This window comes from Stomoxys calcitrans, chromosome 4, assembly GCF_963082655.1.
Source record: "Stomoxys calcitrans chromosome 4, idStoCalc2.1, whole genome shotgun sequence".
Lineage (NCBI taxonomy): Eukaryota > Metazoa > Arthropoda > Insecta > Diptera > Muscidae > Stomoxys > Stomoxys calcitrans.
The window spans coordinates 19,033,696-19,060,825 of NC_081555.1; the positions used below are offsets into that span (position 1 = coordinate 19,033,696).

Genomic DNA, 27,130 nt, shown 5'->3' on the forward strand with positions numbered 1-27,130 from the left:
GCTGAAATTTGAAACATTGAACAGTTTTAATCATCCCAACACCCGACCTAAATAGGGTTTAGATCGGACTATATTTAGATATACCTGCCATATAGACCGATCTCCCGATTAAGGGTCTGAAGCCCATGAAAGCTTTATTTTTTATCCGATTTCGCTGAAATTTGAAACAGTGAGTTGTTTTAAGCCTCCTGACACCCGACCTTAATATAGTTCAGATCGAACTAAATTTAGATATAGCTGCCATATAGACCGATCTCCCGATAGTGGGTCTGAAGCCGATAAAAACTTTATTTTTCGTCCGATTTCGCTAAAAATTTGAAACAGTGAGTTGTTTTGGGCCTCCCGAGATCCGGGACCTGAACAAAATATGATCGAGATCAGCCCCTATTTAGATATAACTATGGATATAGTTGTAGAGTTATAATAAAATAGGATGATTATTCTTAGTGGTGAAAATTCAAAGGAAATCCAACGGCACGGCCGAACTTAGTACGCTTTTACTTGTTGGTATTAAGAGCAACACAACAAGCCGAAAACTGGTTTAGGTGTATGTCCATAGTGGCATGGATCGCATTGATATTCGCCCCCTCTTTTCAATGTAACCTAAACTAAGTAAATTTGAGATCTCTTACAGCCACAACGAATACCACCCCTAGAGGGCCATCGTGCTATTTAACCCCCTTTGTAATCCTATTCCCCATTTTGACTTATTAAGACCTAGGAAACTGAATTTCTTCCTGGTTTTGGCTGAAGAATGATGTGCAATACATTTAAAATCTCTAACATCTACACATTGCGAAAGTTTCTATTTAAAATTTTCCACAGTTTTGTTACATTTTTCTGAAAAAAGTGTACACTTAAATGTGATTGGATATATCAATCACTTTCTCATTTCAGCATTCTTCTTATACAATAATAATTTTTTCAATTGCATATGGATTCGATTAAGTTTGCTTATATTTATTAAGTGCACTTAACTGCACTATGTACAGCATTTGTAATATTTGATTTATTTTTTCTTCACTGCTCTCCTACACTAGTCCAGCCCTATGCTGTGTGTATTGCGCATCTACTAGGATGCTTGATGTCAAAATTACGAGTAAATGTGCATTTGGGGGAAAAAAACTCTTTACTGGATAAATACTTTCCATTTAAAAGATGAGTATGCCAGAAATCTATACAAATAAAATTCAATTGCATTTTCGTGTTTAAAATGAGTAAAAACTACACTCGAGCAAAAACGGCAATTCAATAACAAAAAAAAAAGAAGTTAGACCCCATTATTATACCCACCACCGAAGGATGGGGGTATATTCATTTTGTCATTCCGTTTGCAACACATCGAAATATCCATTTCCGACCCTATAAAGTATATATATTCTTGATCAGCGTAAAAATCTAAGACGATCTAGCCATGTCCGTCCGTCTGTCCGTCTGTCTGTTGAAATCACGCTACAGTCTTTAAAAATAGAGATATTGAGCTGAAATTTTGCCCAGATTCTTTTTTTGTCCATAAGCAGGTTAAGTTCGAAGATGGGCTATATCGGACTATATCTTGATATAGCCCCCATGTAGACCGATCCGCCGATTTAGGGTCTTAGGCCCATAAAAGCCACATTTATTATCCGATTTTGTTGAAATTTGGGATAGTGAGTTGTGTTAGGCCCTTCGACATCCTTTGTCAATTTGGCTCAGATCGGTCCAGATTTGGATATAGACCGATCCTCCGATTTAGGGTCTAAGGCCCATAAAAGCCACATTTATGGTCCGATTTCGCTGAAATTTGGGACAGTGAGTTGTCTTTGGCCCTTTGACATGTTTCTTTAATTTTGTCCAGATCGGTTCAGATTTGGATATAGCTGCCATATAGACCGATCTCCGGTTTATGGTCTTAGGCCCATAAATGCCACATTTATTATCCGATTTTGATGAAATTCAGGGCAGTGAATTGTGTAAGGCCCGTCGACATCCTTCGTTAATTTGGCTCAGATCGGTTCAGATTTGGATATAGCTGCCATATAGATCGATCCTCCGATTTATGGTGTAAGGCCCATAATAGCCACATTCATTATCCGATTTTGCTGAAATTTGGGACAGTGAGATGTGTTAGGCCCTTTGACATATTTCTTCAATTTGGTCCAGATCGGTTCAAATTTGGATATAGCTGCCATATAGACCGATCTCTCGATTTAATGTTTTGGGCCCATACAATGCTTATTTATTGCCCGATGTCCCCGAAATTTGGAACAGTGATTTAAGTTAAGCCCCTTGACATACTTCTGCAATATCGCACATATCGGTCCAGATTTGGATATAGCTGCCATATAGACCGATATCTAGGTTTTAGGTTTTGGGCCATAAAAGACGCATTTATTGTCCGAAGTCGCTGAAATTTGAGACAGTGAGTTTGGTTAGGCTCTTCGACGTCCTTCTTCAATTTTGCCCAGATCAGTCCAGATTTGAATATAGCTGCCATATAGACCGATCTCTGGATTTAAGGTTTTGGGCCCATAAAAGAGGCATTTATTATCCGATTTCGCCGAAATTTGGGACAGTGCTTAGTATTAGGCTCTTCGACATGTTTATGCAACTTGGCCCAAATCGGTCCAGATTTGGATATAGCTGCCATGTAGACCGATATCTCGTTTAAAGTCTTGGCCCCATAAAAGGCGCATTTATAATCCAATTTCACTGAAATTTGACACAGTGACTTATGTTCGGCTTTTCGACATCCGCGTCGTATATAGTTCAGATCGGTATGAGGTATATGAGTATAAGGTATGAAATTTTCACCGAATTTTGATGAAAGGTGGTTTACATATATACTCGAGGTGGTGGGTATCCAAAGTTCGGCCCGGCCGAACTTAACGCCTTTTTACTTGTTTTTATTGCGATTGAATTTTGATAAGCAGCACAAAAAACATAGCTAATTCTATTAAAAACAACTAAAAGGGCATTCAAATCAGTTGGGCTGAACTTTGAACACCCACCACTGCGAATTTGCTAATGCAAATTTACCCATGAATATTCCTTTAAGGAATATTATCTCACACTGCGGCACGCCAGTTTTTACAAGACAAAGACCGCCGAAATATATTTTCCCATGTTCTCACCCAGGCGTTCAACGTCAATAGAACTCACTATATAGAGAGATCGGTCTATATAACAGCTGTATCCAAATATTCTCCGAAGTGTACAATACAAGATTCGGAAATCGAGGTGCTAAATGCAATACCCCTTTTCAAAATTCCTCATAATCGGGCAATAAATGCGCCTTTTATAAGCCCAAGACCTTAAGTGGGAGATAGGTCTACATGTCAGCTTTATCGAAATATGGTCCAACCTGATCCGTTAAAGAACTTAACCAGCGTTGGAATAAAAATAAAGATCTATAGAAAATTTCAGCTTAATTTCTATATTTTAAAGACTGTTGGGTGATCAGAACTGACAGACAGAAGAGTGGGCAATTATAGCAATGACACAAAAGCTGATCGACCATCTTCAATACTTAGACGAATATCAGGTGGACTTGGCTTCTCAGAGACTTCGTAGCCCCATTGCTAAAGAATATATGGTTGAGATGTTGGTCTCATGGCATAAGTCTTACATATGAACCATCCTGCCAGACAGACGATGTTATAACTCTTCTGTGGGGGAAGAAGGTATCTCAATATTATATGTAGGGAGGCCTAGAGGGTCTGCCTTACCTTCCTAAAAGGGTTGTTTAAGTGCCCCTTCTTTTGTGGAAGGGTAGTTACAGTACCCTTTCCCTTAGGGAAGGGTAGTTATGGTAACCTTTCCCTTGTGGAAGGGTAGTTACAGTACCCTTTCCCTTAGGGAAGGGTAGTTATGGGAACCTTTCCCTTGTGGAAGGATTTTTAAAGTACCGGTTCCCCTGGGGAAGGGTAGTAGTAGTACGCGTTCCCCTGTATAAGGGTAGTTATAGTTATCATTCCCCTCGGGAAAGGTAGTTATAGTACTCGTATCCCTGGATAAGGGTAGTTATAGTACCCGTTCACCTAGGAAGGGTTATTATAGTATCCGTTTACCTGGGCCTTGGTGAAGGGTAGTTTAGATTTAAGTACCCTTTCCCTTGGGGAAGGATAGTTTAGCAATCTGTCTCTTGGGAGAAGGTAGTTTATGTACCCTTCACTTTGGTTAAGTATTCTTTCCCTTGGGAAATTGTATTGTAGTTTAAGTACCCTTTCTATTGGGGAAGGGTAGTTTATGTGCCCTTTTCCTAGGGGTAGGGTAAATAAAATACTCTTTCCCTTGGTGAAGGCTAAATTAAGTACCCTTCCCATGGGGAAAGGTAGTTTAAGTAAACTTTCTTTTGGGAAAGGGTAGTTTAAGTACCAATTCCCCTGGGGAATGGTAGTGTAAGTATCTATGCCTCTGGGGAAAGTTAGTTTAGGTACCCTTTCTCTTAGGCAAGGGTAGTTTAAGTACCCATTCCTCTAGAGAAAGGTACATTAAGTACCATTTCTCTTGGGGAAGGGCAGTTTAAGTACCCTTTTCCCTGGGGAAGGGTAGTTTAAGTACCTTTTTCCTTGGGGAAGGGTAATTTGAGTACCCTTAACCTTGGAGAAGGGTAGTTTTAGTACCCTTTATATTGGGGAAGGTAATTTGAGTACCCTTAACCTTGGAGAAGGGTAGTTTTAGTACCCTTTATATTGGGGAAGGTAGTTTAAGTACCCTTAACCTTGGAGAAGGGTAGTTTTAGTACCCTTTCCCTTGGGGAAAAGTAGTTCTAGTACCCTTTCCTTTGGGGAAGAATAGTTCAAGTACCCTTTTCCTTGGCGAAGGGTAGTTTAATTATCCATTCCCTTGGGGAAGGGCAGTTTAAGTACCCATTTTTGGGGAAGGGTAGCTTAAGTACCCTTAACCTTGGAGAAGCGTTGTATAAGTACCCTTTACCTTGGGGAAAGGTAGTTGAAGTAACCTTTTTCTTGGGATAAACTATTTTAAGTGCCATTTTCCTTGGGTAGTTTCATTACTCTTACCCTTAGGGCAGCGTAGTTTAAGTACCCTTTCCTTTGAGGAAGGGCAGTCCAAGTATTCTTTCCCTTGAGGAAGGGTAAATAAAGTATCCTTCCCCTGGGGAAGGTTAGATTAAGTACCCATTCGCTTGGAGAAGCGTAATTTAAGTACAATTTAAAGGCTTTTTTACTACCTTTCCCCAAGAGAAAGGGTATTCCTCAATGCAGAGGCTATTCAAACTACCCTTCCCTAAGGGAAAGGGTATTGAAGCTACCCTTCCCCAAGGGAAAGGGTATTGAAGCTACCCTTCCCCAAGGGAAAGAGTATTCAAACTACCCTTCTTCAAGGGAAAGGGTATTCAAACTACCCTTCCCCAAGGAAAAGGATATTTAAGGGAAAGGGTATTCAAGCTACCCTTCCTTAAGGGAAAGGGTATTCAAGCTACCCTTCTTCAAGGGAAAGGGTATTCAAACTACCCTTCCCCAAGGGAAAGGATATTCAAACTACCCTTCCCAAAGGAAAAGAGTGTTCAAACTACCCTTCTGCAAGGGAAAGGATTTTCAAACTATCCTTTCCCAAGGGAAAGGGTATTTAAGATACACTTCCCGAAGGGGACAGTGTATTTGAACTACCGTTCCTGAAGGGAAAGGTTACTTTAATTACCCTTCCCTAAGGGAAAGGGAAAATGTACTTAAACTACCCTTCCCCAAGGGGAAGGAAAAAGGTACTTAAACTACCCTTCCACAGGAGAAAGGGGAAAGGTAAGGGAAAGAAAATGCACTTCAACAACTCTTCGCCAAGGGAAAGGGAAAAGGTACTTAAACTACCCTTCCTCAAGATAAAGGGGAAAGGTATTTAATCTATCCTTCCCCATTGGAAAGGGAAAAGGTACTTAAACTATCCTTACCTAAGGGAAAGAATAAATTACCCTTACCCAAGGAAAGGTTACTTTAATAACCCTTCCTCGGAAAAAAGGGTAATTAAACTACTCTTCGTTTAGGGAGGAGTAGTTTTAACCTCTATTGGAGAAAGATAGTTTATTTAGACATCCTACCCTTGGAAAAAGGTTCCTTAACTACCCCTACCCATGTGAAGGGGTACTTATACTACCCTTCTTTATGGAAATGGGTACTTAAGCTATTTTCTCAAAGGGAAAGGGTACTTTTACTACTCTTCCCCAAGGAGAAGTGTACTTTTACTTCCCTTCCCCAAGGGAAAGCGCACTTCAGCTACCCTTCCCCAAGTGAAAGGAAACTTACTCTACCCTTCCTCAAGGGCTTTTAAAATACGCTTCCCCAAAAGAAAGGCTATTTAAGCAACTTTTCCACAAGGGAAATGATACCTCAACTACATTTCCCCAAGGGAAAGTGTATTTAAACTTTAAAACCATTCCTATGTCCATCAAACCAGAAATAAAGTGTCATTTGAATCCATTATTCTTGACATCTATTATTGATCCCATATCTCTTTCCCACACATATTTTCTCGAGTGTATACCTGCTGCTTTAAGCATTGTTTCGTTTTGTGTAAATATATATGTATTTTTTATTGAAACAATTTCAATTCTCAACCATCAACATATTCTGCTTTTATTTCGTTTTAAAAGCTTCAAACTTGTGTTGATATTAAATGTTAAATTTTTTATTACCATCCATATACGAAATGGATTTCGCTACACTTACACACACACACACACAGGTATGTACATACGTAAGTAAGTCAAAGTACTTGAACCTTGTGCACTTTTGTTTAGAATAATAAGGCAGTGAGGTAAGGTATTCCAAAGATCCAAAGGCATGCTGAAACAAAAGCCATTGTGGGAGCATCAACAGCTTACAGGAATATGTGTGGACATCAGGCAATGGAAGTATTGTAGTATGGGTGGGTGGTAGGCTGGATGGATGGGTAGATGGTTGGATGAATGAATCGATGGGTGGCTGGCTGATTGGTTGGTGCGTTCCTGATGCAAACAGATAACAAGTCCAATAAAACCCAATGAATGTTTACAGTTAAAGGCAAACACAACAATAATATCGAAGAAAAAACATTTATTGAAATGTTGCCGTTGTATTGTGTAAGCAAACTAAAATTGTTTTTCATTAGAATTTTTATTACAACTAAATAACAAAGGCAAAAAAACAAAAAAACTCCCAAAACAAGGAATGTAAAAAATATCACTATATACCTTATGAAGCAAACTATTTGGAAGATTTGAACACATGAAAAAATGCAAAGAATGACTAAACCAACTGAAAACTGCACCAATGAAATTGTACAACAAACCGTTTTTGTTTTTCAGGATATAAGCAGACTAAAGAACTTACAAAATACCCTATGGGGAAAAAGCAATGTTTATTAGGATGCAGTTACTCTTGGGTTGAACAAAATATGCTAGGGCGACGGGCGTATAAACGTAGTAGAAAACTCAAACCCCAAAGTAAAGGGTACCTAAACTACCCATTCCCGAGGTAAAGGGTACTTAAACTACCCCTCCCCAAGGTAAAGATTACTTAAACTAACCTTAACCACGGCATAAGGTACCTAAATTAAATTTACCCAAGGGAAAGAGTACTTCAACTAACCCTCCCCAAGAGAAAGGGTACTTAAACTACCCTTGCCAGGGGGTATGGTTACTTAAACTATGGGTATGGTTATTTAAACTACCTCTCCCCAGGGGGAACAGTTTCTAAAACTTTCATTTCCCAAGGGACAGGGTGCTTAAACAAACCTTACCCACGGGAAAATGTACTTAAACTACACTTACCCACGGAAAAGGGTCCCTCAAGTAACCTCACCCACGGGAAAAGGCACCTTTATTAACCTTGCCCAAGGAAAGAGTACATGAGCCACCCTTGCTCAAGGGAAAGTGTGCGTAAACATACCTTAACCAAGGGAATGGGTACTTAAACTACCCTTACCCAAGGGAGATGGTACAAAAACTACCCTTCCCCAAGCGAAGGAGTATTTTAACTACCCTTACCCAAGGAAGAGGGTACAAAAACTATACTTCCCCTAGGGAAAGGGTATGTCAACTATGCTCTCCCGAGGGAATGGGTATTTAAACTACGCTTCCCCAAAGGAAAGGGTAATTAAACTACCCTTCCCAGAGGGAAAGGGTAATTAAACTACGCTTCTTCGAGGGAAAGGGTATTTAAACTACTCTTATTCGAGGGAAAGGGTATTTAAAATTCCCCAAGGGAAAGGGTAGTTTACATACCCCTCCCCAAGGGAAAGGATATTTAAACTACCCTTCCCCAAGGTAAGGGTATTTAAACTACCCTTCACAAGGGAAAGGGTATTTAAACTACCCTTCCCCAAGGGAAAGGGTATTTAAACTACCCTTCCCCAAGGGAAAGGGTATTTAAACTACCCTTCCCCAAGGGAAAGGGTATTTAAACTACCCTTCCCCAAGGGAAAGGGTATTTAAACTTTCCTTCCCCAAGGGAAAGAATATTTAAACTACTTCCCCAAGGGAAAGGGTATTTAAACTACCCTTCCCCAAGGGAAAGGGTATTTAAACTACCCTTCCCCAAGGCAAAGGGTATTTAAAGTACTCTTTCCCAAGGAAAAGGATAATTAAAGTACCCTTTCCCAAGGGAAAGGATATTTAAAGTACCCCTCCCCAAGTAAAAGTGTATTAACCCTATCCTTCTCCAAGGGAAAGGATATTTAAACGACCACTCTCCAAAGGAATGGGTATTTAAACTATCCTTCCCCTAGGGAAAGGGTATTTAAACTACCCTTCTCCAAGGGAAAGGGGTATTTAACCTATCCTTCCCCAAGGGAAAGGGTATTTAAATTACCTTCCCCAAGGGAAAGGGTATTTAAACTACCATTCCCCTAGGAAAAGGGCATTTAAACTACTCCTCCCCAAGGGAAAGGGTATTTAAACTACCCTTCCCCAAGGGAAAAAGTAATTTAAGTACCCTTCCCAGAGGGAAAGGGTAATTAAACTACGCTTCTCCGAGGGACAGGGTAATTTAACTACCCTTCCCAGAGGGAAATGGTATTTTAACTACGCTTCTCCGAGGGAATGGTTATTTAAACTACCCATATCCGAGAAAAGGGTATTTAAACTACCCTTATACGAGGGAAAGGGTATTTGAACCACCCTTGTCCTAGGAAAAGGGTATTTAAACTACCCTTCCTCTAGGGAAGAGGTATTTAAACCACCATTCGCCTAGGAAAAGGGTATTTAAACTATCCTTCCCCAAGGGAAAGGGTATTGAAACTATCCTTCCCCAATTGAAAGGGTATTTAAATTACCCTTTCCCAAGGGAAAGGGTATTTAAATTACCCTTTCCCAAGGGAAAGGGTATTTAAACTACCCTTCCCCTAGGGAAAGGGTATTTTAACTACCCTAAACTAAGGAATTGTGTACCTAAACTACCCTCCCCCAAGGGAAGTGGTATTTAAACTACCCTTTCCCAATGGAAAGGGTAGTTTAATACCCTCACCCTTCCCTAAGGGTGAGGGTATTTAAATTTCCCTTCCCCAAGGGTAAGGGTATTTAAATTACCCTTCCCCAAGGGAAAGGGCATCTAAACTACCCTTCCCCAAGGGAAAGGGCATCTAAACTACCCTTCCCCAAATAAAAGGGTATTTAAACTACCCTCCCCAAGTGAAAGGGTATTTGAACTACCCTTCCATAAGGCAAAAGGTATTTAAACTATCCTTCCCCAAGTAAAAGGGTATTTAAACTACCCTTCCCCCAGGAAAAGGGTATTGAAACTAGCCTTCCCCAGGGGAAGGGTATTTAAACTACTTTACCCCCAGGAAAAGGGAATTGAAACTACCCTTCCCAGGGGAAAGGGTATTTGAACTATCCTCCCCCAAGGAAAAGGGTATTTAAACCACCCTTCCCCAAGGGAAAGATTATTTAGACCATCCTTCCCCAAGGGAAAGGGTACTTAAACTTCCCTTTCGCAAGGAAAAGGTTAGTTAAACTACAGTTTTGCAAGGGAAAGGGTATTTAAACTACCCCTCCCTAAGGGAAAGGGTATTTAAAATACGTTTTTCCAAGCAAAAGAGTATTCAAACTATCCTTCCTTTAGGGAAAGGGTACATAAACTACCCTTCCCCAAGGGAAAGGATATTTAAACTACCCTTCCTTAAGGAAAAGGTTATTTTAACTACCCTTACATAAGGAAAAGGGTATTTAAGGTACCCTTCCCCAAGGAAAAGGGTATTCAAACTACCCTCATCCGAGGGAGAGGGTAAATACCCTTGTCCGAAGAAAAGGGTATTTAAACTACCCTTCCCTAAGGGAAAGGGTATTTAAACTACACTTTCCCAAGGGATAGGGTATTCAAACTACCCTTCCCCAAGGAAAAGGGTATTTTAACTACCCTTCCCCATGGAGGTCGTCGTAGCGCAGAAGTTAGCATGTCCGCCCATGTCGCTAAACGCATGGTTTCGAATCCTGGTGAGACCATTAGAAAAAATTTTCAGCGGTGGTTCCTCTCCTAATGCTGAGAACATTTGTGAGGTACTTCACCAAGGAAAAGGGTATTTAAACTACCCTTATCCGAGGATAAGTGTAGGGTATACAACCCTCCACCTTATTTTCGTGGAAAATTTTCCTGATTTTGTCGAGCCTTTATGCACCAAGTGTGATGGGTTTTTCCCAAAAAAAAATCGCTTATTGTAGAGTACTTCTTAGCAGCTCTTCTCTGCTTCATTGCCTGTTATCATGGCATTTTCCATAACAATGCAATAAACATTTAACTAAGCATTTTATTGCGCGCTTCCTCCCTTTTTTCAGGTCCCCAACTCTGCCTCTCTGCAGTCTCCTGCCACAATGGTTTATTCTTTCAATACCAATTTCACATCCAATTCATACATTTCTTGTTAATTGGTTTAACAAAAAGAATTGGGCATTTTTATTGTACAAGTATTTACAGTACGAGTACGAGCAAAAATATAAAAAAAGCAGCACAAATTCAAATAATACATGAAATAGTACAACAAAATGCCTGCTCGTTTTATATGGTACGTGTGCCATTCTAAATTGTTATAAACAAATTTTTGTTGTTGTTCGGCTCCATCGCTTTGTTCGATGTTTAACAACATGTGAATGAAGAAATGAATGAATGAATGAATGGATGGATGGTGCTGGCTAGCAGCAGGGGCTGGGACGATTGGGTATTGCTTGCCCACCCAGCCAGTAGCATTTTCAACGCCTTTTTTTCCTGTGGCTTTAATCTAATAAAACGTTACTATCAATTTGCTCGATATGTCACGACTAAAAACGCTTTGACTTTGCCATAATAGAAGCAGCAACAAAAGCAACGGCAACGACAACAACCAAAGAGCTCAGCATCACCATATAAGCGTTTGAACTAACATGAACAGATGTTAATCAATTATTTTATCTGCTTTAGCTTCGCTGCTTACATAGTATATATGGAGTTTTATTTTGAAAACATAGACAACAGTTAGAAAAGAAAGGCTTAGGGCCGTTTTCTGAGTCAAAAGTTAGTTTCGAAAGAAAATGTGGGGACAATTTTATTTTTATCGAATTTTTTTTAGTGTATGTGTGTAGGTTGAATGTGTAGCCCATGAGTTTACTCGGAAGCCAGTCCGGCTCATTGTGAAAGAAAAGGAAGACTTAGTGAAAATCAGTAAGAAAAGGCAAAAGTTGGGCGGAGCCGACTATATAATACCCTACACCTACCTTCAAGATAGGTTAATATCAGTAACAAAACATTCCTTGTCAAATTTTGTGCAGATCGGTTGAAAGTTGTAGTTGTGAAGAAGGCGAAGTACCTAGACATAGTCCTCGATTCGAAACTGTCTTGAAAGAAGAACACCGAGGAGAGAAGCCGTAAGGCACTGTGCGCTTTTAACTACTGCAGGAGGATGTTCGGTAGGAAGTGGGGGTAATTCCCAAGATGATTTATTGGATGTATACGGCCATCGTCAGACCAGTACTGACCTATGGAACACTGGTACGGTGGAATGCCGTAGAGAAGAGTACTCGTGCAAGGGAGTTTGAGAAGGTCCAGAGACTGGCCTGCGTCGGGGTCACAGGGGCACTGAGATCCGCACCGCAGGCAGGCCTGGAGGCGATGCTGGTTATGCTGCCCATTGAAGTCTATATTCTTAACTGCGCCGCCAGGGTCCCGCTTAGGCTGAAGGAGGATTAGTGCGGCTACATTTCAATTGTGGATGTTATGGATGCGGAGGGTAGACTGGGGAGGATCTCCGATTACCAGGCATCAGTCCCGACTGGAGAGAGGGCATAAGCCATTCGATTTCCTGAGAGAGAAAAATGGGAGGCGACTGCTGTACTCGAGGAGGATGAGACTTCGATCTACACAGATGGCTCCAAGATGGACTCAGGGACTAAATGGGGGGTCTACTCTGATGCACTCAATATCAGTATGTCTCTGAGACTGCCGGACGAGTATACAGTCTTTCAGGCATAGGTCTGTGCCATTGCAGTGGCCGTAAGATAAATTCTGGTAAGGGATTTACCGCCCTCAAAACTCAGAATTTATGTGGACTGTATGGCGGCGCTCAAGATCTTTGGGTGGAGGATGGTGAGGTCAATATGCTTGGCGGATTGTTTGAAGTCCCTGGATAGGCTTCCAGCCCACGATGTGACGCTGACATGGGTTCCTGGGCATAAGGGTATTCCAGGAAATGAGAGGGCGAGACGAGTGCGCCAGGAGGTGTTCGTCTGCCCCGGGCGGATCAGTTATCGGTCTTGCCTACGTGCCATTTGTCGAGCTACTGAACACAGTAGAGGGGATGGCCAGGACAGTGTCGGTGGCGAGGTGGGACTCGATGGATGGTTGCCGGATTGCAAAGGTGCTATGGCCGGTCTTCGACCGGAGTAGGAGTAGGATATTGCTGGCTTTCGATAAGAGGCTGATGAGTTCTGGGTTCCTGGACATGAGGGGATTCCAAGGAATGAGAGGTCGAACGAGTACGCCACGTGGGGTTCGTCTGCGCTGGGCGGACCAGTCATCGTTCTTGCCTACGTGCCATTTGTCGAGCTACTGAACACAGTAGAGGGGATGGCGAGGGCGGCATCGGTGGCGAGGTGGGACTCGGAGGATGGTTGCCAGACTGCAAAGGCGCTATGGCCGGTCATCGACCGGAGGAGGACGAGGGAGTTCCTCGCGTTCGATAAGAGGTAGTTCGATTGGATGACCCATTGAAAGGGTCATAGCCGGACATTTTGCCTATGCCGCATGGCGGCCCGGATGGGGATACCGCACAATGATTTCTGTAGGAGTTGCCTCGATGAGAATGAAGGGGAGACTATTGAGCACATGCTGTGTCATTTCCGGGTCTGCAATGACGTAGGCTCTCCTTTCTGGGTAGCCGTGTCTGGGTGAACTTGCGAACGTACCTCTGGTAGGTCTCCTAAGATTTGTTGAAGGAACAGGATGGTTCCGACGGGGAGTCCCATAAGATCCGGCGTAGCTACATCCGTGCATGAGTGGGGATGGACGTTTCTTCACCCCCCACTCGGGATCTCCGTTTCTCTTGTCCCTCTTTTAATCGTAAATAACCTCTTGTCCAAGGTCTCACATCTTGTTTCTCTTCCCTTTCTTGCTAGGGTACCACAATGGGACAGACTGGCCTCCCTGTGAAATCACCTTTTGTGGGTAATCCACTGAACCTAACATAAACCCAACCTAAAACTAACCTAAAAGTTACCTACACCTAACCTACACCTAACCTAAACCCAACCTAAACCTAAACCTAACCTAACCTAAACCTAACCCGAACCTAAACCTAACCTAAACCTAAACTTAACCTTAATTAAACCTATCCCAAACCTAAACATAAAACTAACCTAAACTTATCAGAAACTTAGCCTAAACCTAACCTAAACCTAACTCAAACCTAAATCTTAACCTAACCTACACCTAACCTAAACCTAACCTAACCTAAACCTAACCTAAACCTAAGCTAAACCTAACCTAAACCTAACATAAACCTAACCTAAACCTAACATAAACCTAACTTAAACCTAACATAAACCTAACCTAAATCTAACCTACTTTAAACCTAACCTAACCTAACCTAAACCTAAACTAAACCTAACCTAAATTGAACCTAAATCTAACCTAAACCTTACCTAAACCTAACCTAAACCTTATCTAAACCTAACCTAAACTACATCGCACATCGAAATATCCATTCCCTACCCTATCGGACCATATTTTGATATAGCTGCTATGGGGACCAATATTATGAATTTTTCACGGGATTATGATGAAAGGTGGTTTGCATATATATCCGAGTTGGTGGGTATCCAAAGTTTGGTCCGGCCGAACTTAACACCTTTTACTTGATTTTCCTCCAAAGTGCAGTCGAGCATGAGAATCCCCGTTCACCTCCAGTGTCAATATTTTATTTCTCAAATATATCTCTAACAACATCGTTATCTATTATTTGACTATTGCTGCGATTGTAACTTCCCGTGTGTAAAATTTCATTGATTGCAACAACAATGGCTTTATTACAGTTTTTATCAAAATTTAACAATCGTATTCACAGAAATTATGTAGATTTGAAGTAAGTTTATTTGACAGATTCCCTTTATAGAACTGTGAAACAAACCTATTTTAAGGCTTCATTAGGTTTTGTGAATACGGCCGTAATTCTATACATTTTTTGTTTGCTATCTATGTATAAAAAATGTTTGCCATCATTTTAATTCTCTAGAATTCGTGTTTGGTATTTTAGTTTTATTTTAGATTTTTTTTTAACATTTTAATTCCATATTAGTTTTAATTACTTTTTCATCAAATTATTATCACGTTTTTATATTCCTGCCTTATAGAAAAGTCATTAGTGAATATTTTATTACCGTATTTAAAACGTTTATCCAACAACTTGAGTTTTTTTTGGGGGCTCTCAGTGTCATCCATACTCTATCAGTATGCGGGCAGGCATCAAAACATTTGTATACATATACTTATGTTTATAAATGGTGCTGTTGCTGGCGACCATCAAACATGTTGTTCTTGTTGTTGTGTTTGTATTTAAAAGTCATTTTTGGTGACAAAATAGATTTATTTTTATAAGATTGTTGTTGTTGTTTTTCTTGTTGCTGTTATTGCTCACTTGCCGTTCGGTCATCTTCGTCTTGGCTGTGCTCTCCCAAAATGTGTGCCACGAAAACATCTTCATTTTGATCTCTTCTTATTGTCATAGGCTAAATGTGTTGTGTTTTTGTTTTTGTTCTGATAGGGCAATCCGTTGTTGTAATTGTTGTTTTTTATGTATTCAAGGTTAATGTCATTACAATGCCATTAATTCTCTTTTGGGTTTCTTTATAGGCCTCTGCGTATAAAATAGGTTTATCTTCTTTTTTTTCGCTGGGAGGTCTTTTTGCATTTTGTTGGTATGCTTATTTGTGTGTATGTGTATAAGTGTGTGCGTAGGCTTGTGGGCTATGGCTTTGTTTGGGACTGCATAGATAACGGTAATTTATTTAATTTGATTTCCATTGTTTCTATTTTGTAGTGCTAATTCAATGGACTGACGTTAATTAAGCAAAATTAAATAAAATAACACAGGAATTATTATTGAAAATGTCACATTAATTAATAAAAATGTCATGTTATTTGTCCAAATGACTGGTTTAGCGAGTTCGGTGTGAATAAGGAAATCAATATTTAATTTCTCACATATAATCTCTTTCCCTCTCTCTCTTTCGCTCTCTCTGTGGGTTTCTTTCTTACGGTGTTAAATTTTAATAATTAGTGCTATTAACATGAATAATTTTGTTAGTGCTGTTTTGGGCTTGTATTGATAATAATAGCTGTGTTTTATGTTATGTTGAAAAAAAAAAATGGAAAAAAATAAAAAAAAATTGAATTTGTCTTTAATAGTTGGTAATTCGATTGTGCAAAAAAAAGTAAAAAGAAATATAAAACAAGTAAAAGCGTGCTAAGTTCGGCCGGGCCAAATCTTGGGAACCCACCACCATGGATTCTGCTAAAATATGGGTGCTATATCTAGTTATAGACCGATTTGAACCGTACTTGACACAGTTGTTGAAAGTCATAACAGAACTCCATGTAGAAAATTTCAGACAAATCGGATGAAAATCGCGGCTTGTAAGGGCTAAAGAAGTCAAATCGGGAGATCGGTTTATATGGGAGCTATATCAGATTATGGACCGATTAGAATCGTACTTGGCACAGTTGTTAAAAGTAATAACAGAACAGTATGTGCAAAATTTCAGCCAAATCGGATAAAAATTACGGCTTCCAGAGGCTCAAGAAGTCAAATCGGGAGATCGGTTAATAGGGGAGCTATATCGGGTTTTAGACCGATTTGGACCGTACATGGCACAGTTGTTCAGAGTCAGAACAAAAAACGATGGCCAAATTTTCAGCCAAATCGGACAAAAATTGCGGCTTCCAGGGGCTTAAGAAATCAAATCGGGAGATCGGTTAATAGGGGAGCTATATCGGGTTTTAGACCGATTTAGACCGTAATTGGTACAGTTGTTGGAAGTCATAACAGAACCCTATGTGAAAAATTTCAGCCAAATCGGATGAAAATTGAGGCTTCCAGAGGCTCAAAAAGTCATATCGGGAAATCGGTTTGTATGGGAGCTATATCCAAATCTGAACCGATATGGAACATTTGCAATCCCCAACGACCTACATCAATATTGAGTATTTGTGGGGTTATACTAATCTAGTCCTCGAAATATTGCTCTAAGACCCCATGAAATATATATTTTCAATCGTCTCGGCATTCAGAGTCGATTTAGCCAGGTCCGTCCGTCCGTTGACCAAAGTCAGGAAAGCGATCGAACGCGTAAAGCTAGCCGCTTGAAATTTTGCACAGATACTGACTATTGGTTGTTGTTGTAGCACAGTTTGTTGTGTTCTATATTTCGTCTGCTCGATTCTGTTGAGTGTCAAGATCCAGGAACTCTGCGACTAAGATGGGGTGCGTCCATAGGGATCTGGGTCTGAGTCGAGTGGGTCTGGCTGGGCAGTTAAACAGGTGACGTGTATCGTGCAGTCCCTGGACTGACATACATCTTGAACGTCGGCATCAATCCTTGCTCTGTTGAGGCGGCTGCATCTGCCGGAACGTAATTGAGCCAGAACTACTTTGGTTTGCAGGGGTAGATCAATTTCTTCAGGTGCAATGGCAGGCGGTCGTTCTCCCAGGACTACATTCGGCCGGTAGCTATTTACCGCATTTGCTACCGTGTCTGCATGAATTTTGTCTAGACTTGCTTGATATGCCGCTTGATCTAGAGGTTCTCGCATACAGCGCTGAACCTCACGCTCCAGAACATGGGGATCTACCTCAAGATTTCTAGATTTCTGGATGGTCTTTGCGATAACAGCCCAAAAGGTATTGCTTAGACAGCATGAAGTTATGTCTTCGCACTGGTATGATCTTTGTCTTCTGATGGAGTTGGTACACATGAGAACTGAGGAGACAGCCCGTCGCAGTTCGGAGGGCGGCATTCTGGCTATTAATTGGGACACAGCTACCAACCGGTATGTACATGTTGTATAGCTCGATCTCGGCAGTACCGGACTTGACTGCTATCCCCATGCACTCCATGTAGGGGTCTTGCGAAGGCGAGATGGGTCCATATTGCACGGAATGGTGTATCACGAAGGCCAATTCAATGCAATTTTAAATATGTAAAAACGTGAAAAGCTTGACTATTTTTGAAAAATATTTAAGTTTTGTTTTTTTAATTTATTTTTTATAAAATTGTGCTTTTAGTTTTAAATTTTATGATGTTTTTTAATTTATATTTTTTTGTTTTTCATATCTCTTTTTATATTTAATTTTTATTATTTTTTTTATATGTATACAATTTTTTTTCTTATTTTGCCAATCTGTTGTTGATTCACTTTTTTCATTTGTATATGATTTTCTCTATTTTTGTATATTTTAAATATTTTTTTTTTATTTTATTCCCCTTGCCTATAACCTTTGACATTTTATCCTTGTAAAATTTTTCCTTTGCATATTAAAATCGGATTTTTTTGTTCCAAGGTCATATGGTACATACCATAACATTTTAATAATATTTAATCCTATTGTCTGACAAAGGCTTTTTATTAAATCATGTATGCAATGTTGACTTAGTGTTTTTTGCTGTTGTTTTGTAGCCGACTGATAGGTCTAAAAGGCTTTCATTGTTTTGCTGCTTAATTAAACAGAACCAAACAAGAAAAAAAAGAGAAAAGATTTAAAGGTCACATAAAGCAACTGTGACGCATTTAAAAGGTCTCCAACTAGCCAAAGCCAAACTCAACCGCCTATAGCTTGACATAAATAGCCGGAAAATATGGTTTACTGTCACGACACTTGACACATGCAAGGACATGGACAAGCAAAACAAAAAGAGAGGGGAAAAACATGCTCTTTAACTACACACAAAGAGTAATTCACAAAGTGAATGGTATAAACAGGAAGAGAAGGAGGGAGAGCGAAAGAGTAAGAGTAAGGGGGAGCTGTGGTCACCCACGACAAAAACTAGAGCTTGGGTGATCGCTCAAGTGGCGTTTATAGACGACAACAGGAAATCGTAATATGACATTTAAAGTAGTCCAATGTATGTGTATATACATATGTCTGTGCTAAAGAGCCTCAAGCTCAAGCATTGATAAGCTCTTTGTATGTTGCGAAAGTCTCACTGTGCTGGGCCATTATTTATCATGGCCTTTAACTATCTCTGGTGGGTTTTAGAAGTGCTTATTGATAAAAAATTGGTTGCCTTGCTTTGTTTTATTGCCTTGCCTTATACAAACTCTCACACAGGTATGGCCAATCATTAATTTATGCGATTTAAAAGTCGCAAAAAAAAAAATGGCAAATGGCCTACCCCTGTTGAATAACACCCACCTGCTAGTGAGCAACACGCAAAAAACAGAAATACAAACAAACAAATGCTAAGCTAAAAGAAGAAAAGCCGGCCACACCGAAACTACACACAGTGGTAAAAAATGGGTAGAAAAGTTAGGAAATTGAAATTAAGCTGAAAAATAGAAAATCTTGAAAAAATTTTCGATGAAAACTAAATTTTGAAGAAATTAAAAAAAATGTAATAAAAATATTGACAAAATTTTCTTTCCCTTTTCTTGGGAATTACCCTTTCCCCTTTTCGAAACAACCCCTATCCTTGGGGAAAGGTACTAAAACTATCCTCTCCCATTGGGAAGGGGGCTAAAACTACCCTCTCCCATGGGGAAGGGTACTTAAACTACCCTCTCCCTTAGGGAAGGATAATAAAACTACCCTTTCCCTTGGGGAAGGGTAAAAGAACTACCCTTTCCCTCGGGGATGGGTAATAGAACTACCCTTTTCCTTGGGGAAGGGTAATAAAACTGCCCTTTCTCATTGGGGAAGGGTAATTAAACTACCCTTTCCCTTGGGGAAGGGAAATAAAACTACACTTTCTCATTGGGAAAGGGTAATAAAACTACCCTTTCCCATGGGGAAGGGTACTTAAACTACCCTCTCCCTTGGGGAAGGGTAATAAAACTTCCTTTTCCCTTGGGGAAGGGTAATAGAACTACCCTTTCCCTTGGGGAAGGGTAATAGGACTACCCTTTCCCTAGGGGAAGGGTAATAAAACTACCCTTTCCTAAGTGGGAGGGTATTAAAACTACACTTTCCCTTTGGGAAGGGTAATAAAACTACACTTTTCCTTGGTTAAAGGTAGTAAAACTACACTTTCCCTTGGGAGAGGGATAATAGAACTACCCTTTCCCTTGGGGAAGGGTAACAAAACTACCCTTTGCCTTGGGAAAGGGTAATATAACTACCCTTTCTCTTAGGATAGGGTAATAAAACTACCCTCTCCCTTGGAGAAGGATAATAGAACTATCCTTTCCCTTGAGGAAGGGTAATTCACCTACCCTTTCCCTTGGAGAATGGTAATAAACTTACCCTTTCTCTAGGGAAAGGGTAATAAAACTACCCTTTCCCTAGGGGAAGGGTAATAAACCTACCCTTTCTTTTGGAGAAGGGTAATAAACCTACCCTTTCCTTTGGAGAAGGGTAATAAAACTACACTTTCCTAAGGGGAAGGGTAATTAAACTACCCTTTACCTTTGGGTCGGGTAATAAAACTACCCTTTCCCTAGGGGAAGGGTAATAAAACTACATTTTCCCTTTAGGAATAGTAATAATAAATTCTTTTTCCCTTGGGGAAGGGTAATAAAAATACCTTTTCCTTGGAGAAGGATAATGAAACTACCCTTTCCCTTGAAAAAGATAATTAAACCACCCTTTCCGTTGGAGAAATGTAAAAAACTACCGTTTCCCTTGGGGAAGGGTAATAAACCAAACCTTTCCCTTGGAGAAGGGTAATAAAACTACCCTCTCCCTTGGGGAAGGGTAATAAAACTACCCTTTCCCTTGGGGAAGGGTAATAGAACTATCCTTTCCCTTGGGGAAGGGTAATTGAACTACCATTTCCCTTGGGGAAGGGTAATAAAACTACCCTCTCCCTCGGGGAAGGGTAATAAAACTTCCTTTTCCCTTGGAGAAGGGTAATAAAACTACACTTTCTCATTGGGAAAGGGTAATAAAACTACCCTTTCCCTTTCCCATGGGGAAGGGTACTTAAACTACCCTCTCCCTTGGGGAAGGGTAATAAAACTTCCTTTTCCCTTGGGGAAGGGTAATAGAACTACCCTTTCCCTAGGGGAAGGGTAATGGGACTACCCTTTCTCTAGGGGAAGGGTAATAAAACTACCCTTTCCTAAGTGGGAGGGTATTAAAACTACACTTTTCCTTTCGGAAGGGTAATAAAACTACACTTTTCCTTGGTTAAAGGTAATAAAACTACACTTTCCCTTGGGAGAGGGATAATAGAACTACCCTTTCCCTTGGGGAATGGTAACAAAACTACCCTTTGCCTTGGGAAAGGGTAATATAACTACCCTTTCTCTTGGGATAGGGTAATAAAACTACCCTCTCCCTTGGAGAAGGATAATAGAACTATCCTTTCCCTTGAGGAAGGGTAATTCACCTACCCTTTCCCTTGTAGAATGGTAATAAACTTACCCTTTCTCTAGGGAAAGGGTAATAAAACTACCCTTTCCCTTGGGGAAGGGTAATAAACCTACCCTTTCTTTTGGAGAAGGGTAATAAACCTACCCTTTCCTTTGGAGAAGGGTGACAAAACTACCCTTTCCCCTTGGGAAGGGTAATAAAACTACCCTTTACCTAGGGGAAGGGTATTAAAACTACCCTTTCCCTTTGGAAAGGGTAATAAAATTACCCTTTCCCTACGGGAAGGGTAATGACACCACCCTTTTCCTTGGGAAAGGGTAATAAACCTACCCTTCCCCAAAATTTTGCACTTGACGTCTTGTTATGACTTCCAACAACTGTGCTAAAAATGGTCTAAATTGGTTTATAACCAGATGTAGCGCCCATATAAACCGATCTCCCGTTTTGACGTCTTAAGCCTGCGGAATTTTTACCCAATTTGGTTAAAATTTTGCGGGTGACATTTTGTTACGACTTCCAACAACTGCGCTAAAAATGTACCAAATTGGTTTATAACCTGATATAGCTCCCATATGCACCAATCTCCCAATGTGTTTTCTCCAGCCTCTAGAGGGCGCAATTTTTATCCAATTTGGCTAACATTTTGTTCGTGGTGTTCTGTTATGACATCCAGCAATATATGGTCTAAATTGGTCTACAACCTGATAAAGCTATTATGTAAACCGATCTCCCGATTTGACTTCTTGAGCCTCCAGAGGGCGCAATTCTTATTCGATTTGTTTTAAATTCTGCATATGATGTTTTTTTTTATGATTTCCAACAACTGTGTCAGAAAAGGGCCAAATTGGTCTATAACCTTATATAGCGCCCATATAAATTGAACTCCCGATTTAACTTCTTGAGCCTGTAGAGGGCGCTATTGTCATCCTATTTGGCTAAAAGTTTGTAAGTGACGTTTTGTTATGACTTCCAACAGTTGTGCCAAATATGGTCCAAATCGGTTTTTAACCTGATATAGCACCCATATAAACTGATCTCCCCATGTGCCTTCTTGAGCCTCTAGAGGGCGCAATTCTTCTTCAATTTGGCTAAAATTTTACACATGAGGTCTTGTTTTGACTTTCAACAATTGTGCCAGATATAGTTCAAATTGGTCTATAACCTGATACAGTTGCCATATAAACCAAACTCCCGATTTGATTTCTTGAGCCTCTAGAGGGCGCAATTCTTATTCGATTTGGCTGAAATTTCACCCAATGATTTCTGCTATGACCTTCAATATCCATACGTAGTATGGTCCGAATCTATCATTTTCCTGATATAGCTCCCATATAACCCTACATCTCATTTAAGGCCTTGAGTTCCTTAAGGAGATTTTACCCAAATATATAAAAATGTCCATTGGATTCATTACTTCAGTCCATTCAGCCCATTGGATTTACATAAAAAACAGCTCGTACGAACTTTGCATTTTTTTACTTCTTTTGTGTTTCTTATCACTGTTAACCCCCCCAGATCACTGGTCACAAAAACAAGTTTAATAAACACTGAAAAGGTTGGCCATTACATGGCTCTATACATATATAGACACAATGAACATACATCCTTATATTGAATAACAATTAAACATAACTCCTGCCGGCAAATATATGTACATGCTATACATTTATATACACTATATATGTGCGGCGAACGTGGTAGATAGGGAGTCCTGTAGTGTGTTCCTTGTTTTGTGTTTTTATTTCATTTCGCTGTTTTCATTGTTTTTTTGTTTTGTTGTTTTTTGTTCATCTGCTTCCATGTGATTCCTAGCAAGGCTTTCAATGTCTTTCAGCATTTCAGCACAGTTTGGCCTTTGGCCTCAAAGCCTTTCAAACAGACAACAGCCGCCATCCGTTTATTGTTGCTCGTGGCTCGTGGGACATTCAAAAGCGGTTTATCCAATGATGACAATGATCTCATCATTTCGATTTATTTTTCATGGACTACCAAGTTTCAACAGTTTCCCTAGATTTTCGTGGCTCATGTAAAAAAAAACAAAATTAAAAAAAAACTAACCGAAAGAGAATAACTACGGTGTTAATTAAGGTGTGATTATGGCCATTGGGCGGGAAAATGTGAAAAATCAAATCAGTGTGAGTGTGGTCAAATGTTAAAAGTGTTTATAACCAAAAGCCATAATCATTAGTTAAGTGTCCTCTGGAAATCATATAGCAAGGCCTTGCAAAAATTAATTGGGTATTACCTTTTAATTTCGTGGATGATTATTAAGCCCACAGCTACTGGCGTGTAATGAAAACCCCCCCAAAAAAAGGCTTGTCTGTGTGGGTGAATTTTATAAAATTTTATGCAATGGCTGGATTAATGGTGCTGGAAAAGCTTAAAAATCAATACTGAAAATATAAGTGCGTTGTTTCAATTGATTAAATGATACTTATGAAGGTATAATAATTGAATGTTTTCAACATAATTGAAAAAAATGAAAAATTGCAAAAAAAAAAATTGTTTCAAAATGAAATATTAATGAAAAAATTCTTTTTTGCGAAACAAAATTAAACATAAATACTATACGATTAAGTTTTATCATAAACTTATTGGTTTATATTGCCTATGTGTTGGGGTGAAAGAGAAAAATCAGTGCATACTTTAAGAATTTATTGAATGTGGTCCAACTGATAACTGATTTTGGTGAGAGTTATTCCAAAGACATAAAAGAAATATACCAAACCTTCATATTAAGGTTAGTAAAATGAAATGAAATCTTTTAATAACATTAAAGAAACCTGAGAAAATTCCATTTGTGCAACAGGTAACTGGGTATCAGTAGTTTATTTATAGCTGCGTAACCTATTGGAGTGAGTTGAAAGAAAATCAAAGCATACTTTTAGGATACATCACAAATCAATAACAAGCAAATTGCGGGGAATGTTGAAATAGATAAAAACTAGTAAGAAAGGGTAGAATTCGAGCAAATACGATTATATAACACCCTACATCATTGTCTTTGCTAGGAATTATTTTTAATCCAAATGGAAAACATACCAGAAGGAATATATAAATGGAAGCTATTGGGTTGTCCAAAAAGTAATTGCGGATTTTTTAAAAGAAAGTAAATGCATTTTTAATAAAACTTAGAATGAACTCAAATATATTTTTTTCACTTTTTTTCTAAAGCAAGCTAAAAGCAACAGTTGATAATTGACAGAAGAAAGAATGCAATTACAGAGTCACAAGCTGTGAAATAATTTGTCAACGCCGACTATATGAAAAATCCGCAATTACTTTTTGGGCAATCCAATATAACTAAATCCGCTCAGAGTGATAGCATGTGTAGGACATGTAGGGAAGATGATCAGACGTTGAAACTTTTCTCATGTCATTGCCCGGTTTTCGCGGCCAACAGACACCGGCACTTAGGTGGGGACACAATATCAGACAATTAGGGATTTTGTAAATAGCACGGAACTCCTGACTAAGATTTTCTTTTTCGACGTTAGTTTTTAGTATTTAAAGCACACAAAAAGTCCAGTAATTGGTTTGTTGTGCGCTTTAAATATCTTAAAAAATCTTAGATGTATGTCAACAGTGGCATGGGTCGTATTTATATCCGCACTCTCTTTTTAACCTAACCTTACCTGATTACGCTGAAATTTAGTAGAGTTAACTGCTCTTGGCCCTGCGATATTGAAAGTGATATATATCGTTCCATATTTGAATATACCTGCCATATAGACCGATCTGCCGATTAAGGGTTTTTAAAGCATCATGTATTGTCCGATTACTCTGAGCAGTGAGTTTAGTTGCTCTAGGCCCTTTGATATCGGAACCGAATATGGTACATAATGAACCATATTAAGATATGCTGCTATGTAAACCAATCTACCGATTAACAGGGGTCCAGTACGGGCCCTATTAGGCCCCTTCACATGCGTGTGCAATAATGCGTTTTTATACCCTACACCACTACTGTGGTATTGAATGTCACAACTTAGTGAATTTGTTGGTAACACCCAGAATAAAGGGAGGAAGACCCATTGTATACGGATCGACTCGATATCACTTTTGGTTCGATTTAGCTATGTGCATCTACCTTGTCCATCCGTCCGTCTGTCAGTCGGTTCATCCGTCTTTCGGTCCGCCTGTCTTTCCGTCTGTCTGTCCATGCATATGTCTATCAGTCTGTCTGTCTATCCGTCTATCTGTCTAAACCTCTGTCTGCCCATCTATCTGTCCGCCTGTCTGTACGTCCGTCCGTCTATCTATCTGTATGTTCATCTGTCTGTCTGGCCGTCTATCTGTCCGTCTGTCTGTCCATCCATCCATTGTATACGGATCGACTCAATATCACTTTTGGTTCGATTTAGCTATGTGCATCTACCTTGTCCATCCGTCTATCGGTCCGTCTGCCAGTCGGTTCATCCGTCTTTCGGTCCGCCTATCTTTCCGTCGGTCTGTCCATCCATATGTCTATCAGTTTGTCTGTCTATCCGTCTACCTGTCTAACCCTCTGTCTGCCCGTCTGTCTGCCCATCTATCTGTCCGTCTGTCTGTACGTCCGTCCGTCTATCTATCTGTATGTTCATCTGTCTGTCTGTCCATCCATCCATTGTGTACGGATCGACTCAATATCACTTTTGGTTCGATTTAGCTATTTGCATCTACCTTGTCCATCCGTCTTTCTGTCCGTCTCCCAGTCGGTTCATCCATCTATCGGTCCGCCTATCTTTCCGTCTGTCTGTCCATCTATATGTCTATCAGTCTTTCTATCTATCTGTCTAACCCTCTGTCTGCCCGTCTGTCTGTTTATCCGTCTGTCTGCCCATCTATCTGTCCGTCTGTCTGTACGTCCGTTCGTCTATCTATCTGTATGTTCATCTGTCTGTCTGACCGTCTATCTGTCCGTCTGTCTGTCCATCCATCCATTGTATACGGATCGACTCAATATCACTTTTGATTCGATTTAGCTATGTGCATCTACCTTGTCCATCCGTCTATCTGTCCATCTCCAAGTCGGTTCATCTATCTATCGGTCCGCCTATCTGTCCATCCATATGTCTGTCTGTCTATCTGTCTATCCGTCTATCTGTCTAACCCTCTATCTGCCCGTCTGTCTGTCCGTCTGTCTGTCCATCTATCTGTCCAGCCGTCTGTCCGTCCGTCCGTCTATCTATCTGTATGTTCATCTGTCTGTCTGACCGTCTATCTGTCCGTCTGTCTGTCCATCCATCTATCTATCAGTCTGTTTGTCCGTATTTCTTTCTGTCTGCCCGTCTATTTGTCCATCTGTCTGATCTTCTGTATGTCTGACAGTCTATCTTTCCGTTCATCCATCTGCCTGTACGTCTTTCTGTCTGTTTTTCTGTCTGTCTTTCTGTCTGTCTTTCAGCCTGTCTGTCCGTCTGTCTGTCCGTCTATCTGTCCCTCTGTTTGACCCCACGTCTGTCCGTCTGTTTGTCCGTCTGTCTATCTGTCTGTCCGTCGTCTGTCCATCTATATGTTCATCTGTCTGCCCGTCTGTCTATCTGGCCGTCTGTTTTCCCATCTATATGTCTGTCCATCCATGTATCTTTCAGTCTGTCTGTCCGTCTGTATATCCATCTGTCTGTCCACCTGTCTGTTCATCTATATGCCTGTCTGTCCGTCTGCCTTATCGTCTGTCTGTACGTACGCCTGTCCATCTATCTGTCCGTCTGTCTGTCCCTCGTCTGTCTGTCTGGGTGTCTGTCCGTTTGCCTGTTTTTTGCGTCGCTGAAGGTTTGGAATCTTCGAAAGATGTACTCAGCCTATACTGAAAAACATGCGCGATTTCACCACTCCCATCTTCGATAACCGATTCCCGCGGAACTGCCTCATGGAATTACTTCGCGGGGGGCCGGCTCAATTATAGCCGTGCTCCACTTTCGCAGACAATATCTGCAATTTAGTAGCTCTGTGTTGCTTGTAACGCCTTTCGGGCGATCTCTTATTCATTAAGTCGTTATATACGCATCTATAGTGATCCAATGCTCTTCCAATTCTAACTTGACGGTAACTACATTGTCTGCCATTAGCTGTGGGTGTATGAAAGACTCCAACATGTTGCGACCTATGGCGAATCTTGGTCATATAAATACCACATGTTCTGCGTCCTCGTCTATTCTTGGACAATTTGAGCACGGTGGAGAGGTGT

The 27,130-nt window shown here is 40.3% G+C and overlaps 1 protein-coding gene across 3 annotated transcripts in view; it reads left to right on the forward strand.

Annotated features, from left to right (window-relative positions):
• The window catches only part of LOC106094283 (uncharacterized), a 123,695-nt gene that overhangs the window by 29,644 nt on the left and 66,921 nt on the right, over window positions 1-27,130 (forward strand). The window lies entirely within an intron of this gene.